The 16,990-nt window shown below is 47.4% G+C and overlaps 1 protein-coding gene across 2 annotated transcripts in view; it reads right to left on the bottom strand.

Moving 5' to 3' along the window:
- Window positions 1-7,726, bottom strand: part of P4HA2 (prolyl 4-hydroxylase subunit alpha 2) — a 47,102-nt gene extending 39,376 nt beyond the window's left edge. Inside the window, exons 1-2 of one of the 2 annotated variants that reach the window (XM_014597660.3) lie at window positions 7,628-7,726; window positions 4,615-4,666 (exon numbers count right to left, since the gene is read on the bottom strand). The gene's annotated coding sequence lies outside the window, so the exon portion shown is untranslated. Of the gene's footprint in view, window positions 1-4,503; window positions 4,586-4,614; window positions 4,667-7,627 lie in introns of those variants that run through there. The other variant, XM_019478550.2, reaches the window with a different exon arrangement.
- Between the last annotated feature and the right edge of the window lie 9,264 nt (window positions 7,727-16,990).

The raw sequence follows: 16,990 nt of genomic DNA, 5'->3' as shown, positions 1-16,990 counted from the left end.
CTCCCCCCATGAACACTGGCAGGCCAAGAGGTTTTATTTTAACACGCGACACATGCCAAAAGCCAAACGTGCACAGATTTCAGTAGTTTCTCTCTAACTCATTTCACAGAGAAGGCTTTAAGAATTGCCATGTTTTTTCTCGTCTGATCTGCTGAAGTCCAGCACACATAAGCACCTGCCTGCCCCATACTTGATGAAATCCTTGATGATGATACAAAATGAAATCCATACTTCTGCAGAGGTGCCAAAGTCACGGTAGTAAAGTCTCTAAGTGCCAATATAGTATATGGTGGCAGAAGAGGTTTTTCCTGACAACTTAGCCAGACACCACCTCAAGCAAGAAGAGCCATGTTTTGCCAAGATAGCTGGACGCACCCGACAGTGGGGCAGGGAGGAAGGAGAAAGTTGTCCGCACGGCAAAGCTTTGTATTGGAGACCAGGCTTTGGGGATTGAGGTACAGATTCACAGAAGTTTAGGGTTGGGAGGGACCTTGTGAGATCATCAGGTCCAGTCTCCAGAGATACTGATCTGCAAAACAGGAATAACAGCACCTCCCTGGCTGGATATTGTGAATATTAATAGTCAAGGCTGCAAGGATCCTGGATACTACTGTAGTAGAGGCTGCTGCACTACTTAACAAATAGACTAGACAGCAAGAAAGGGAAATTACAACACTATGTAACAGAGATATGGCCAAGAAGCTATCCAGCTGTCAGGAACTGCACACTGTGGTCACTCAAAGTTAGCATTTCTTCTGCTGCTTAAAACAATCAAGTACAAACCCCTAGAGGAAAATATGTTTACTCTTAGCGACATATGGCTCAAGTGCAGAGGGCAGTAGTACATACACATACTGTAACAGCTGGGTCACTGCGAATTCTGGAATAAAGCCTTTTCTTAGTATGATATATTGCAAATAAACCACGACTTATTTATTCCTTTTTTAGCGAGAGATTTACCTGCAATGAACTCATATTAAATGATACAACAAAAGTGACTGCATTTCTCCTGCTACTGGTTATACCACTTCCTGTTGCATGGCATTGTACCCTGCAAGCCTTATGGCCTCGTTACAGGTGCAACAGCAGATCGGCACCGATATAAAGAAAATTGATTGCATCAGAAATCAACTTCTTTTGCCCAATGTGGCCAATAAATGCTCTGCATATGCACGCAGCTGCAGCACAGCCCGACAGCTTGGAGAGCAGCCAGGTCCAACAGGTAAGTGTTGTGGTGGAAGGGGGGGGGGGGGGGGGGGGCGGCAAATCAGGGCCGGCAGGGTGAAGGAGGGAGCGGGGCTGGGACTGGAGCAGGCACTGCCCAGCTGGGGCGGGGTGGGCAGCTCCTGCCACCGTGTGCACCCTGGAAGGACACTGCGTGGGGCAAAGGCAGGCTGCTGCTGCAAGCTGGGGCTTGGGCTGCACTGAGCTCTTCCTGATGGGGGCTGGTCCAGGCTTCGCTAGGGGCATGGCAGATGTCAGCACTGGGAGAGGGGTTAGGGGAGCTACAACAAATTTTGGGGGAGCTGCAGCCCCCCATAGCTCCCCTCCCACTGCCTGCCCCAAGCACAGCCCAGCCCCTGCTGGGAAGTGCCCGGCAAAGCCCCAGCCCAGGCCCACAGTGGCAGCCAACCCCGCCCCGCACAGATCTGGGGGGCACAAGCCACCCATACCCTTCCACGATGCATGCAGCAGCAAGAGCTGCCCCTGCCCCAGAAGGAAGCCCAGCTCATAGGGAGCTGATCTGGTCCCCTACCATGTTGCCCCCACTATATCTAGACCACACTCCTGAACCCATCTGTGCCCTGCAACCCGGCCAGCTGGCATGTGCTCTGCAGGCTGTTTGCACAGGGTTGCAGGTCATACTCCTGGGGGTGGGAGGGGGCTTGGTGCCAGAACTGCCCCCCTGAGCAATAAAGTTCAGGGGATGGAAAGTTTGTCCACAGGAGGGTTCGAGGGGAGACACCACATCCTGAGATGTTGGGGGGGACATTTTGGGTGGCTTATCTGTGGGAAGTGGCCACACATTTGTGGAACATGAGCTGGGTAATACAAATCAGAGATAAACCTGCCCTAGAGTGGCTCAATTTTAAACAGCCTAAATAAAGCGTGCTTAAAACTAAACTAGTTTCAGATGTTAGTGTGTGAACAATCCAAGGGTTAAGAACTCCAGGAGCTGCCTAAAATTAATGTGATGTGTAGCAAGGCCCTTATACCAAGTTGTGCACACAGGAAATACAAAATTGGGACCCAAGTCTGATTAATACTCCATCAATAAGAATTACTTGGTAAAACAACACAAACACAGCCTACAAGAAGTGCAGTTTGGGCTTATTCTGTGCTTACTCAGACTTAAAATTCATTTGAAAACCTGAAGCTAAAACTGGTTTCCTCTACTATCTATATTTAATCAGTTATGGCACAGCCAAACCAAATTAAAATACTTCAAAGTTATACCCATAGCAATGGACTGGCTCCCAGTGTTTGCTTTAGAGGTGTGGCACACATGAAGACTGGTCAACACATGTACAAACAGTAATCTGAGGTTGAACTGGTGACTGAATCAAGTCTGTTTGCACTTTCTGCCTCTTCAAACAACAGTGCTGATGGGCAGAACGTGGGGAAAGACGCCGCCACAATGGAGTACTCAGCTCACCACATGTAGTATTTCACTGTCCTTTTCTGCAGGAAAAGGATAGCCTACTTTGGAGACAGACATCATCTAACAGACTAAGTGCTATTACTCTGGGTGGCTTCGGATAGAAAACTGATGATACTTAAATGGAGATTAATACCGCTCACATTCCTCCAGAGTCAGAGGCCAGGGGTTCTGCTCAACTGCAATTGGGATTTTACAATGGTGGCATCATAAAGCATACTGTGCTCTGACAACCTAAAGAGAAAAGCATTTGTAAAATATTTTCAAGTGGGATTTTAGTGAGGATATCTGAAGAGCTGGGGAAAACATTAAACAGAAACACTTTCTGCTGCAGTTAACTTTGCCATTGTATGTGTTAATCATCTGCAGGACAGCAAAGAACCCCACAGTATTAACTTTGATCCTAAACTAAAAGATCCTCACATATACAAAAAGTTAATTAACTCCTGGCCAAATTCAACTGTGCTCCCTAGTGTTGCATTTGCTTGGATCAACAGTAAATTTGCCCCCAATAGTAATTATATCCAAGGAGGTGGGCAGGGGGAAGAAATATATATCAGTTTCTACATGGTAGGAGAGATCCCAGACACCAGATCGCACTATCCTATTTTCAAACCCTCCCTTGCTGTAATTCATAGTACCCAACTGTAGCACACTTACTAGGCTATATGTACGCAGCTCACTAACACTAGTTGCCTCTGGGTGCTTAGCCAAAAAACTGTTATCTGGGGCAAGAGGGACACCTCTTCCTTGGCACTTCAGCACTATGTCTAAAACCATCATGCATCTCCATATGCCTGCATCATCAGCTTCCTTGCCAAAACATTTAATATGCCTAATGTGCATCTGAAAATAATGAAACCCTAGATTCCAAACTAATACAATAACTTTGTTTTTCAAGGAAAGCCAAAGGAAACTGATGCCAAAGCTGTTTGTTTGCATGCACAAAGACTAGCAACCATTTTATTCCGATTCATATTTATTTCTTCAAGTGCACAACAGACCTTGCAATAGTCCTAGTTCTGTAACCTTACAAAACATCAGCATCTGGATTAGCTCCCAATTGTTCTGTTAACCTGCAAGCAAAAGGCTATTGTTTGACAATCAAACAAAAATGGCTAGCAGCAGTACTCTCCATCTTTTACCATACAATAACAGCAAGCTCGTCTCCCATTAAACACCATCTCCTCTAGTGTTCATTAACTCCTCCTCAGTGAGCTCCCCATATGGGGAGCAGCTATGTGCTTTGGTACCCCCTTCTAAAGCTTGGAGAAATTCTCTGGTCATGAAGTACAAGTGCATTTTACTACACAAAGCCCAGATTTTTTAGGCATTAAAAATTCATCAGATTAGATTCCATATGCTCTTGGAACTTAAAGTGGGTTTGTTTTAAAACTCTTGTTTTAAGCATTCGGGGGGGTGGGGGAAAATGAAATATGGTTGCTTTCAAGGAATCGTTTGGGTTCCCTTTTCTCCAGCCCTATTACAGTCAAGATAAAGAAATTAAGACATTATCTGCAAAGGGTAGAGCTAAGGCACATCAGGTTGTGAATTTCTCACAAATGAACATAAAATCATATATGCAGAACTAGCTACAGAAAAAAAAAGCAAAATAAAAACCCTTCTACATGCTTATATATCTTCTTGCCTTGGAAGGCTGCCAGCCTGAACAGAATAAAAAGTGTAAATGGAGCAGTCATCTGTCTTAAATACAAGTTTTATTAGGAGTAGGCCATGTGTTAGCCCTGACTTAACTCTTTTAAAGAAAACATGAAGCACAGGACAATGGTCTAAATGCTGCATGTACCTAAGAACCTGGAGTGAGCAAGAAGGCAGATCCTTACCCACCAAGTACAGCAAGGCTATGCTCATCAAATACAAGCTGTGTCCATCCGTTGCTGTGTACACACACAATCATTGACCAGACTGTAGTGTCCCAGGTCTGTGTGATTTACCTGCTGAAGGTGGTTGTGGGGTCCTTTTCAGCACACTTTCTTCCCAACAAACCTACAAAATGAGGAGACAGGTTTCTTATGAAAAATATTGCATGTCAAAGCTTGTTTAGACCACTGAGCCTCCATATCTGCCAACGTGGGCGATGACTGCTTGGATTCCTGAGCGGGACAGGAGCAGACAGTTCAGGACGTTGTCTCCACGTTGACTGCAGATCCATGCCAGTTACTCAGCTTACTGGCTCCTGTTTGCCACTACCACTGCACGCAGCAGCATCCAGGAGTGCTGATTATTGCTTTGGGGTTTGGACAACTTCTCTCCAACTGCCCACACATGTCCTATGCTTAAATTGCACATAGAAAATAACCTACTTCTCCTACCAAACCACAGTTAGTCCCTTACTTGCACTACTGAGTAGCGTGCCATAGGGCTAAAGGTCCCAGGTTCAAATTATTGATGCTGGGAAGGAACAAGGTATTATACATACACCTGCACTCCCTCTGCTTATACTTCCCAAGCTCTAGCTGCTGCTCCTGTTTAAGTCATGTGTTTGGAGAGGTGGAGTGGGGAGGCCTCCTTTTCCTTGGAGCACACGGCAGAGAAGAAAGCAAGCTGAATCTATGTGCTGGGTTCCAGCCCAGGAGAAGGATGGGGGCAGAAAGGGAAAGAGCGGGGAAAAAGTCAAGTAAGAAAGATTCTGGGGGATGGAAATAAAGAGGGAAGGGTAAGAAGAGTGGAGGAAAATGACTGATGGGAGAGGAAAGAGAAGTCTTCAGTCTGCTCTGCATGTTTAACATGCTGATATAGCTAAACAAATGGAAGCTTCCTAATGTCCAGACTTATTCTGGTTTAGGAGGAAACAAAAAAGTAATAGCCTTTTTGTTCAATTTAGAGCATCAAGAACAGATTTAAGATAATCCAAAATAAGCTACAAACAAAACAAAAAAAGCCCACCTGCACTTGAAATTTAAGTTTGGTTATCACGGGGTGTGAATTCAAAGCAGAAGAGATGTCATTTAATAGCTCCACGAGTGAACAGTCTGTGTGTGGATACTATTCTGAATAAGTGTTCACATATGGAGTTGGTTATTTAGGCACTTATACGGTACTTTAAATTCACATGCAGCTTTAAGCCAAATTCACATCAAGTGCAAAGTCCCTTAGTAATAATAGGAAGTACAAGACAAAGATAAATCGAGCCCAGAGCGTCAGCCATGGCATTGTTCTAAAGGAAATTTGTTTGGGGGCGGAAGGTGGGAAAGTAGCAACCACAAATCTTTGAATCTGCTGTTAAATGGCAGTTGGGCTCTCTTGAAAGTCATTCTGGCCTTGGACACCAAAGAGGTGACAGATTTTAAAAGGTGAGAAGGAAGCATTAGAACCATTTAGGGTGAGCCCCTGTAGAAAGCAGGGTAAGAGCCCTTCACCTCAAAAACCTATGGTTGAAATAAAGCATTCCTTTGAGAAAGACATCAAGTCATGATTTGAAGGAGTGGTGATGAGCTTACCACATCCTTTAGGGAACTGCTCCAAGAGTTAATTACTCATAGTTTAAGATGCTCTTCTTTTTTCCAGTTTATTCCCAGTCATGGGCCACGTTATCCTCTTGTTGGCCACATCAGCAAGGGCTCTAGTCTCAGATTCAACCCCCTCCAGAACTTAAATCACCCTCCTTTTCTGTAGGGAAAGTTGACAGTTATACAACTAACTTCCCATCATTTCCGTCTGGGGCCAGGTAAAATTTGTTGGTCACCTCTGCCAGAGCTAGAAGAAATCCTACAGAAAATGTTTAAAGAATAAGAAATAATACTAGGAACATGTCCTATTTCAAGTGTGAATCTTTTTTCCAAATTATTATACATTGTAAACGGTTGACCCACCTCAAAAGCAATATTTCAAAGTGAAAAGGTGCACAAGGCTTAATGATAATGATTGAGAGCACGGAAAACCCTTATGCAAGGAGAGGCAGAGGAGATTGAGATTGTTACCATGCAGAGGAATTGAATAAGAGGGTGGAAGTGGGGATGCAATCAAGAGAAAATGAATGGTCTAGAGAATGGCCAACAGGCATTTCTCTGGTCTCGTAACACAAGACCAAGAGGAAAGTCACTGAAATTAATAGGTAGCAAATTACAACCTGATAAAAGGAAATTCTTTTTCCACTCACCCTACAATTAGACTATGGAATGGACTGCTGCAGGACATCCCTGAGGCCACAAGCTTAAGATTCAAAGATGGACCGATCGCTCATGTGGGTAACGAGACAATGCAAAGTTATCACAGTTCACGCACACAACAAGCTCTGGAAGGGATACCAAACCTTGGCTTGAAGACTTAACACCCCCGCTAACTAGCCTGGGCTTCGCAGAGAGGTCTGCGGGGGGTTATGCAGAGACATCTGCCTACCCTTGAGTCCTCCCACCTTCCTCAGCCGTTTCTGGCTTTGGCCACCCTCCCAGAGGCTAGACAGACCGTGGCTCTGATCCACGGTGGCACTTCCCAGGTGGCACTTCCCACAACCCAGCGGCAGCGACGGAAACACTGGCTGGGCCATTCCTGCAGCCTCACCATGACCCCAGCTGCCTGAGCTTTCCCAGAGTGGGAAGGAGCTGGGTCATCCGCCTCTCTGCATCTGCACAAGGGAGAAAGAGGAGCTCGGAGAGGGAGCGGAGCTGGGGAGCACAGAGACGTGGCAAAGGGGTGAACCCCGCTGGGAAGGGACGAGAGGGGTGGAGGTGGGCGCCTCGCTCTCAGCCCTGCCCCAGCACTCCAGGCAGGATGCTTCCCTAGTCTCCCACCCAGAGCAGAGGTTTCACAGCTGCAGTTTGCATCCCCCAGTACCTGGAGCCCTGTGGCTGGCACAGCCCTTGCCCCCCGCACCGGGCAGCCAGCACCCTGCACCCTCCTGCCTTCCAGTCCCAGCCCTGCTCCTCCTCGGGCCCCACTGAGCTGCACCCTGCCCCGGGAAGGGCTGGGCTACCTGTCCCCACCCGTGCCCGTGCAGGGAGCCCTTACCTGGCGGCTGGAGGCTGCCCCCGGCACCCCTGCCCCTACCCCTGCAGCAGCGGCACAGCTCGGCCCCACGAACACGCAACTGCGCCCGCGTTCTAGAACAGCCGCGAGCGCTCCAGCTGCAGGTCCCGCTCGCCCCGCCCCCCGCCGCGGACGTCACGATGTTCTCTGCTCCGATTGGACGGCTGCCACATTGGGAACTCCACCCCCCCCCGCGGACTTCATCGCGGCGCCCAGCCGCTGTCGTAATGCTCGTAGTAGCTGCCCCCTTGCAAACCTCCAGAGGTGATAGGGCAAGGGGCTGGGGTGGCTGTGAAGCCCGGTATAATAGTTTATTGGGGTAGAACTATTAAAACAGTTTAACCGATTAAAATACGGGGGGGGGAGTCATGTATTTCTGCAAGGTGCCTTGTGCCTGGTAAGGGATGCCTGGCGTTTCTCAAGGTTGAGAACTACTGGTTTGAACCCATCCATGGGACGGGACTTCCAGTCTCTCTTCTTTTCCATCCGAGCAGTGTCCAGCTCAGCGCAAGGCTCTTTGGGAAGATGTTGTAGGGTGACTGTCGTAGAGGACCCTCCAGTTGTCCTCTGCCCTCTAGGGACACGAAACCTGATGCCTTTATGTCCTCTGTTTTCCTCTTGAAGAGAGAAAAAAAGAGGACATAGAATCATACAAGTCGGGTCGAAAGGGACCTTGTAGATCTTCAAGTCCGACCCCCTGCCTGGGCAGGAGGGAAACTGAGCTCAAGTGACCCCAGCCAGGTAGGCATCGAGCCACTTCTTAAATACCCCTGGGGTAGGAGCCAGCACCACTTCCCTTGGAAGTTGGTTCCAGATTGTAGCTGCCCTGACTGTGAAGTAGTTCCTACGGATGTCCAATCTAAACCTACTCTCCAACAACTTGTGGCCGTTATTCCTTGTTATCCCGGGGCACGCTAGGGGAAACAAGGTCTCCCCCAAACCCTTCTGGTCCCCCCTAATGAGTTTATAGACAGTCACAAGGTCCCCCCATAGCCTTCTCTTGTGAAGGCTGAACAGGTTCAGGTCCTGTAGCCTCTCATTGTAGGGTCTGCCCTGCTGTCCCCGGATCAAGCGGGTGGCCCTCCTCTGGACCCTCTCAATGTTGTCCACATCCCTCTTGAAGTGGGGTGCCCAGAACTGGACACAGTACTCCAGCTGTGGCCTGACCAGTGTCACATAGAGGGGGAGGATCACCTCCTTGGCCCTACTTGAGATGCACCTGTGGATGCACGATAGGGTCCGGTTAGCCCTGCCGACCACGACCTCGCATTGTCGGCCCATGTTCATCTTGGAGTCAACGATGACTCCAAGATCCCTTTCTGCCTCCGTGGTCTCAAGAAGGGAGTTTCCCATCTTATAAGTGTGCTGCCGGTTACTACTGCCCAAGTGCAGCACCCTGCACTTGTCCGTATTGAAACGCATCCTGTTTTTGTTAGCCCACCCTTGCAACCTATCCAGGTCTTTCTGCAGTCTTTCCCTCTCTACTAGCGTGCCCACCTTACGCCAAATGTTGGTATCATCAGCAAATTTGAACAGGTTGCTTTTCACCCCATCGTCCAAATCACTGATAAAGAAATTGAAGAGTGCGGGCCCAAGGACGGAGCCCTGGGGGACTCCACTGCCCACTTCCCCCCAGGTCGAATATGACCCGTCCACCAACAGCCTCTGAGTACGACCCTTCAGCCAATTAGCAATCCATCTGACTGCATAGGCATCGATGCCACAGTCGCCTTGTTTTTCAATGAGGATGGGGTGGGAGACAGTGTCAAAGGCCTTGCTGAAGTCCAGAAAGACTACATCCACGGCGACACCTGCATCCAATGCTTTTGTGACCTGATCGTAAAAGGCAATCAGGTTGGTCTGACAGGACCTGCCCCTAATGAAACCGTGCTGGTTGCCCTTGAGCATCATCCCCGATGCCGGCCCATCACAGATGTGCTCCTTGATGATCTTCTCAAAGAGTTTCCCCAGGATTGAGGTAAGACTGACAGGCCTATAGTTGCCCGGGTCCTCCCTCCTCCCTTTCTTAAAGATGGGGACCACATTGGCTATCTTCCAATCATCTGGCACCTGGCCCCGAGCACCACAAGCACTCGTAAAGCCATGCCAAGGGCCCAGCAATAACCCCTGCTAGCTCCCTCGACACCCTGGGGTGGAGAGCATCTGGACCTGCTGACTTGAACACATCCAGCCCCTCCAGAAGCTCTCTAACCCAGTCCTCCTCAACCTTAGGTCTTGGGGCGTTCCCCTCGAGTCCGTCTTGAATCACAGTGGGGGAGTCCCGGTCCCTGAACAAGAAAACGGAGGTGAAGAATTTGTTAAAGATGTCTGCCTTCTCCTCTGGTGCGACCACCAGATTGCCCAGCGTATCTTGCAGGGGCCCCACATTTCCCGGCGCCTTCTTCATCCTCCCTATATATTTGAAAAAGGACTTTTTATTATCTTTGATCTTGGACACTAGTCCTAGCTCTATGTCCGCCTTAGCTTTCCTAACAGCCCCCCTACAGGCCCGAGCAGTGGAGGTATACTCCTCTTTGGAGATAGTCCCCCCCCCCCTTCCACCACATAAATGCGTCGGGTTTCATATCCACATTGTAGCAGAAAACCGGAGTGTCCCGTATGACGGCCACCATAGGTAGATGTGATATCTTTTATTAGACCAACTAGTTAGTAGGAAAAAAATGTGCTTTGCAAGTTTTCGGGCACAAACGACCTTCTTCGGGCATAGGGAGACTCTGCTATGTCCTTACCGGGGTGGGCAATTACTTTGGGTGGAGGACTGCTTACTGAGGTTTGGGAAGCCATCGAGGGCCGCATGACAGGCAGCCGGGGGAGATTAATATTAATTTTTTAAGTTTTGTAGGGGCCCCGCAGGCCAGATAGAATGGCCTAGCGGGCCACGTCCATCCCCTGGGCCGCGTTTTGCCCACCCCTGCCTTAAACTGATATGGCTCCGAGCAACACCCAAGCCCATACTAAAGCGCTCTGTGGGTTTCAGCTCTATTCAATTCCAGAGTATTTTTTCTTTCCTTCAGACACCGTGGAGGAGAAGGTGCAGGATAACCCAGGGATTTTGCAGCAGGGGTTCACCTGGAGAGGATATGTTAATTCCATCTGTCTGAGACACCGTGCAGCAGCCGACTTCAGCCTGTGCGCAGTAACTCTCATTTCACTATTAATGCCTGAGAAAATATTTAAGTGTCTGCTGAGCTGGGGACCTGTAGTTGAAGACATTATAATGAAGAACACAGCACTAAATTTCATAATGTTAAAAACAGAGATGGGAGAGCTGCGTAGCTGACAGCCAAATTCACATCCACAAGCATTAGATCCCAATCCAAACGGCTCCACAGGGGTTTGGGGATGGGGATTCTAGGTTGGTTCATCAACAAAATAAGCCTGAGACGTAAAGTTTAAAATAATCGACACCTGGCACCTGATCTTCCTCAAGCGTTTGAATGGTTCAGTTGCAGTGACCGGATCTTGGTTCTGTCACTAGTTAAAAGTGAACTGAAAAAAGAAACTGGCACTGTATGCAAGTCCATAAAAATGACTTAAAGATCCCAGCCAACCAGGCTGAACTGAGCACAGCCATCAGTTTGAATCTGCTTTCCATCCCTTGCTGCTGCATCTTTCTGAGACGCTACATATACCAGAAGAGTTGTCATAGCTACTGGAAGAGTTTAGCATGAGATTTCTGATATTTGTGATACCTCACATCACTTGGTAAATGGGAGCCAGGAAATTTAGAAGTACAAAGAAAATGACTTTAAACTCATGAATTTGTATGGATTTCCATGCTGAAACCCAATCCTGGCATAATAGCCATGTGCTGATATATCACAAAAGCCCTGAAGGACCATGGGAGAGGGACTGGTTTCAGAACACCCCTGTTCTGCAGACTGCTGTAATATGCCAGAGCAACCCTTGGCTCCTCTAGCAAAACTGCTGCCAATAATACCAGTTGCTGTGGTGGTTTCAGTGAGATGATGAATATTGTCAAGCAGGGATTTTGCTAAAACCACTGGCACATTTCAGCGCAGTCAGGACACAGTTTCCGCTAGTAATAACTTTAAAAACCCAAATTAGGAGTCAGAGGATCATCAGCTAATTAGGAGTCAGAGGATCATCTGCTAATTAGCTAATTGACTGCATGTGTCAAACATTAAGTAAAAGCTGCAATTGAATAAAAACAGATAAGCCACCAATAACAGCAACTTGCTATTTCACTGAATGAACTGAGGAGAAGATCTGGTGTTGCAGTGAACCAGAAGAACAAGCCTTAAGGAGATTACTCACGCTAATAGGTTCCAAAGAGAAAATGGAAACTAGACAAGCAACTATCTAACGTAAGGATGTAATTTCACTGAGGTTTCTAGCAATTACTAATATCCTAAGCTGCAAGAGAAGAGTCTCTGGCTGGTTTGCCCTCCAAACCTCAAAAGTGAATTTCCTAGGTTGCACATACATGCCCTGTTACTTATTGAAGGCTTGCTTCTTTCCCTTTTCATGTGTAAAAAGTTCAATTGCTATAAATCACGTAGCCTATTTTGCGTTTATTTCAAAGATCAACACTAATGTGGCAGTTAATTTCCTATCTCAGTCCAAGGTAGAAGATAGAGATGGGCAGGGGTAGCAGGGCCAGGTGGGAAACTAAAGAAAAAATGAATGTTGGAATGGATTAAAAAAAGAGAAAGATTGTGCCTGGAGAAGCGGGGAAGGACTTTTCAGGAGAGTGAGCCAAGCCCTGCAGGATGGGTTTTAAGTAGCTAGTCCTACGCCCATTTTTAAGATACTGGCATACAGGCTTCTTGTTACAGCTTTATTCTTTTTTAAATGCCTCTTGCTGTACTTTGTGGCAGCTATTAAAGACTAAAAAGATGCTTTGAGAGAATCTGAGCAGCGTTCACATTGGTCATCGTTGCAGGAAGGAGGCTTTATAGGTACCTCAATACTGGACAAGTGGAGTCTCCACAGTTTCTACATAGATGGCTGTAGGCCGGGGCTCTCGGTCTCAAGAGTGGAGCTAGTATTTAAGCCATTACTTTTCCTAAGAGTTGAGCTGTCAATCAAAGGACACCATTACAAAGAGCCCTGCATACCCACATATTTTTGGATCCTCCGTATTGTCTGCCTACAGGCCTTTGTCTGACAGCTTGGCAGAGGAAACACTGAAGCCCTCCAACAGTACATACACACGTCAAAACAATAATGTTACTAGGTGAATCAAGGCTAGAGACAGGGACAGAAATCTAGCTTCAGTGGCCGCAGGATTTCCTCCCCAAGATTGAGTTAGAATTCAGACCTTTATAAATGCCTATAAAACATCCCCAGTAGAAAAGGCATAACTTATGTAACTACATAATTTATGGTGTTGCTTATGTGTATGTATTTATATATAAAGAGAAAATAATCAAGAGTGAGAGGAGGAATCAGGATTTGTCATAGAAAACCAAGGCATCACCAACATAAGCTTTGCACAGTTTAGCTGGCCAACCAAAAGTCTGAGTAGATTCTTTATGATAACTCCCATGGCTGAAATATCATACTGCTTTGTATCTGAGAAGATGGTGTGTATTGAGGTGTCATCTAATTAATATTGATTCTGTAGACTCTTAGGTTTAGCATGTGCAGGGAAGGTTTTGGCATGCCACAGGGAATTTGATACTCAGTTCTAGAGGATTAGAAAGACAGGACATTTCCAGAAATTAGCACAGTCGCTGGTGGTACAGTATGCCCTGCTCTTGGCCTACAACCTTCCTTGATGCTGTAGCTCCAGCTGGATGCTTCTCCACAAGGCTATTCACAGTTATTCAACAATCATTTGAGGCTGATATCTAGACATTGTTTAACCTTATATTGCCAAATACTATGGAGTCCCTTTCCTGATCTGGTGCTTGAGCATTTAAGCCAGGTTTTTGTGGTGACCCCTGAGAAAGAACCCATGTAGACCTCAAAAATATCAGACACCGAATGGAAAAGGCACTTGGGTGGGTAAGGTCTCATGTCATCACATGAGCTTTGGACGGGCATAAGTGAAACCTCCCATCTGAAAACAAGCACGCTGGATAAGAACCGACAGTAGCCCACTTCCCTTCTCATTGGTCCATTGCACACTGACCCAGGAACCATGGTCATCAAGTTCCTGGGGAGTTCAGCTCTGTGACCTGCCAGTGTGGGAGCATAAGGGATGATGTGTGTAAAACGGACGGCTGCTGAGCACACTGTCCTCCAGTTATGAACAGATAATCCAGGACTACAGCCACCTGGCACATCTCCTGCAGGGAACACTGCTCATCATTCCCATCACATGTGCAAATACCCTCTTGGTGCATAATGTGCATCGTGTCCATGGACTACCTGTTTTCTAGTTCAGTCAGCTGTGGAGACCCTTCAAGTCACACACGTCCCGTCTCTGTATCACAAAGACATGGACTCTTTCCTAGAGGTTCTACGTTGTTTCTAACTGCATCTTACTGTCCACTTCCAAGGCAATATATTGGGTTGCTGGCCTCCCGGTTGGGGTGAGGAAGACCTCAAAGCAGTAGGAGGAAGTAGACTTTTTCAAGTGTTGATTCCTTTGCCTCACTCAAAGGACGCAACAGCTCATATAACTATAGCAGTGGGGACCCTAAGTAGCACAGTCTATATTAAAAAAATTCTCCCTCCAGCTCCTTACAGATGTGAGTTACAGTTTCCTTTGGATTTCCTGTATAAAAGCTCATCCTTGGCTCATAGCCCCTTTTGATTACTGAACAAGGGCCAACTTTATCCTTCTCCAACTCCCCATCCCTCTCTGAGGCCTCATCGTGTAACACCCTAGGACAGCAGTGCTCAACTGTTTGGCCACATGGTCCAGATTCTTTCCTGCAGATGGACTCTGTGCAACCATCGGTCTACGGGGCCTGGCATTGCCTCTCTGCCTCCCCCCACCACCTCCCCTTCTGTGCGTAAAGACTGGGTCTGGAGGGCTGACACTGCCCCTCCAGGAGCCCATGTTGCCAGGATTGGCAGCATCCTGGCAACACCATTCCCTCCCCCCTCATGCTGGTATTGGGTCCCAGTGGGCCAGCACCAGCCCCCCTCACCCTTCTGCACATTGGGATTGGGTCCTAGGGGCTTGCCACTGCCTCCACCCTACACTGGGATTGGGCCCTGGGGTCCAGGGACACCCCAACCCAGCCCAGCCCTGCATGCTGGATTTGGGCACCAGATCCAGGGCCCAGGACTCCCAAAGGGTTTTGAAATTTGGTGGTGGGGGAGCAGTGCTATTGCTCTCCCACCATCAAATTTCTGGACCCATGGGGATCCACACAGGCCAGTTGACATGCCACCATGGGTTGGATCCTGCTCTAGCATGATTAGCTGACACACAACAATTAAAGGTTGTAAAGCTCTAACATGATTTGCAAAGCCCAAGAATTATTCTCCCCATATCCCTCCATCCCATCCAGCAACCCCTTTGCCTGTGCCCTGCCCCCAAACTTCTTAACTGCAGCATGGGCCACAACACACCTTAACATCTTCTATGTGTTTGGATTACTGTATGATTAAATTAGCCCAGAACTGAACTGAGTGCCTAGGTGAGGTGTGCAGAAAAACCAATGCCTAGTCCCCGAGCGGCTGTGCCTCCTGGCCTCATTATTGGTCACTAGCTTCATTACTCTGCCACTGTCATGACCAGAGCCTGTCAGCCCAGGAGCATTTTGGTCAGGTTTTGGGAACACTAATTGATCACGTATGTTGCTAACCACACCCCAGCTCTGTCCTCTGAGAGCCCTTGGAGAGCTTGGCTGCAAACTTGCTGGCTCTAAAAAAAATAATCTTTTGGACAATAGAACATGGACTTAACCTCCACTGAAACAAGTAAAGGCTTCTCATGCCTCCACAGGCTTCAAAAAATTTGGCTTCAGGGCCTGATTCTGTTAGGTGCTGTGCCAGCTGAATAATCTGGAAGCCAAGGGGCTCCACACCTACCACAATTGGGCCTTTTGAAGATGCTGAAAGAACAAAAGTTCAGCAAGATGAGACGAAAGGGATACTGCCTCTGTTACATCCTAAAACTGACAAGCTAACTAGGGGTCCAAGTGGGGTCGTAGCTGTGATGGTCCAAAGGTCCAATAAAAAATATTGCCAAGCTAAAGCTTATCTGATCTAAACTGACAATGATTGGATAGAAAAGGTCCTTGTCTGCAGAGCAGTAACTCCTGCTGTCCCTGCGCCAGAAACTAAACATGGGTTTGTTAGAAAAAACAGTGAAACAAGCCAAGAAAATACTTTCAATGGCTCGCGTCTCTGTTTAATGTAATTATGGTACAAGGAAGGGATGGTCTGGCAGCTCTCTGAACCGTGCCCAACTGCACGTTTACAAGCCCATTTAAACTCTGCAAACGGAGAAACATGCAGCAGTCGCCGGGGTAGTTTATTTTACAATGTCTAACAGGCCCCCAGGCAGACTGACAGTCTTGTCTGTCTACCCTGCACAAAAGCAAAGAGCTTTCTGTCCTCCATAGGTACAGCTTGTTTAAAAGATTATTAAAAAGGGATTTTCGATGGGTTTGTAAAACTCTATTTCACTGGGAGCTGGGATTTGCAAAAGAACCTGAGATTACGTCCCCAAGTCACTCTTTGAACATCTCAGCCATGAGGAGACATCAGCAATTGCATACACTATGGGCAACCATTGTGAAAAAGGTGCGGTTAAAGCTATGCCCCTAGGTCTATAATTACGTACACGTAGACACCTACCTGCATAGGCTGCTTTTCAGGAGCACAGAGCAGTTGCATAAGTACGGTGACTGCTAAAATGGGATTTTTCAAGTTTTGTTTTGTTTTAAATATGTCCTAGTCCATAGGAAGTTGCTTTGTCAGCATCTGACCTCGTTCACAGCAACTAGAGAAGCTTCCTTAAAACTGGTTAGTAGAAACCAACAATTAGTACCGGGAGTCTGAGCTACTCTCATCTGCTGTCAGCTGTGAGAAAGTAACAGGGCTTGTCCTTGCCAGCCCCAGCTGCTGCAGAAAGACCCAGTCACACTGTTCATTCTGTATGCCCCCATTTAAATCTATCTGGTAGGGAGCCAAAAGTAACAGACCTTGCATGCAGAGTCTCCCAAACAGAGGTACAGGGCACTGTCTGGCTTTTAAGTTCACTGAGCAATCACACGGCATCTCCCAGACAGAGATCATAGCACACTTTCCAAACAATTGATTTAGCCACGCTTTTGTAAGGTAGGGAAGTACTATTACCCCTGTTTCATAGATAGGGAAACCGAGGTACAGCAAAGTAGAGTGACTATAGGCAAATCCACAGGGCAAAGCTGCGGTAGAGCTGAGCCCAGACCC

Source organism: Alligator mississippiensis, chromosome 9 (genome assembly GCF_030867095.1).
Source record: "Alligator mississippiensis isolate rAllMis1 chromosome 9, rAllMis1, whole genome shotgun sequence".
NCBI classification, from domain to species: Eukaryota; Metazoa; Chordata; order Crocodylia; family Alligatoridae; genus Alligator; species Alligator mississippiensis.
The sequence above is the reverse complement of the archived record's forward strand: the minus strand, read 5'-3'. Positions and strand labels throughout refer to the sequence as shown.